Source organism: Liolophura sinensis, chromosome 1 (genome assembly GCF_032854445.1).
Source record: "Liolophura sinensis isolate JHLJ2023 chromosome 1, CUHK_Ljap_v2, whole genome shotgun sequence".
Taxonomy (NCBI): Eukaryota; Metazoa; Mollusca; class Polyplacophora; order Chitonida; family Chitonidae; genus Liolophura; species Liolophura sinensis.
The window spans coordinates 72746886-72748069 of NC_088295.1; the positions used below are offsets into that span (position 1 = coordinate 72746886).

The 1184-nt window shown below is 42.1% G+C and overlaps 1 non-coding gene across 1 annotated transcript; it reads left to right on the forward strand.

Moving 5' to 3' along the window:
* The first annotated feature begins 240 nt into the window (after nt 1–240).
* Trnar-ccg (transfer RNA arginine (anticodon CCG)) lies at nt 241–313 on the forward strand. The gene has a single exon. It is a non-coding gene; the product is annotated as a tRNA-Arg (tRNA).
* The last annotated feature ends 871 nt before the right edge of the window (nt 314–1184 follow it).

The window sequence follows — 1184 nt, forward strand, 5'->3', positions numbered from 1 at the left end:
GACACACCAAAATGTACGAGTTATTCCCTTATTTGGTCATTCAGTGGTACGGCTGAATATGCCCTGTCCGCTGGGCCCAGTAATCTAGGACTTTGGAGGACATATCTGAATATTTCAAGTGGAATATATAGTACTTCTAATAAACACTTAATTTCATGAGTACCTTAAAAAATAACAAGGATGCGCTAAGTGCAATGAGACTACCATAGTGGCTTAAAATAACCGCCGGGGAGGAACGAGGACCCTGTGGCCTAATGGATAAGGCGTCGGCCTCCGGAGCCGAAGATTGTGGGTTCAAGTCCCATCAGGGTCGGGTACGCGAGGATGGTTTTGCTTCGCATCCCGTTGATTTTAGACAAAATTCATTCACAAGATGATTAACACACCTTCACCGTTTAATGAGATCACTTTGAATCAAAATTTCCTTGGTTGAGTGCGACATACCTGGCCAAGTTATTTGGTTTCTGCTTTCTTTTCCACTGCCTTACAACCGTGCCATATAAAAACAAACATAAGAGGAATCACAACCAAGTTCGATCTAGTAATCACTCCCTATCCTTGTCAGCTATGGTAAATGACCCCAAATTTTGCCAGTGATCTAGTCACATATTTTGCTTCATCCTGAGAACTCTACTGGTCTTTGATAAATGTTACGAGGCTTATTTTGGAAGGTAGGGTGATATCCTTCTGGGAAAATGTTAGTTTCAGCACCTGAAGTTATGTTTATTTTCCTATGAAAATGCCATCTTCTAATGAAACTTTAGCAGGCCGTTTACTGTAATTAGTGACGTCAGTATTGGAAGAGCCTACTTCATCTGACATTAGCGAGACCCGATTTTAGCTCCTTATGGGGATCTTAGTGCCAATAATCGGGCAATGGAACTCGTGGGGCCCTTAGCATTCATTAAATGCACTTGTCTTCTGCCAATATGATGTGCAAGTATGTCAGTGACTTGCCAAAGCTGAGTGGTTTAGTCCAGACACTGCAGTTTTCTCCACCCATAAACCCAAATATAAATGAAGAACCATTGAGTACCGTGATAAACGTCAACCAAATAGATAAATATTTATCTGATTGGTGTTTTATGCTGTACTCAAGAATACTTCACTTATACGACGGGGGCCAGCATTATGGTGGGAGGAAACCAGGCAGAGCCCGGGGAAAAACTCACAACCATCCGTAC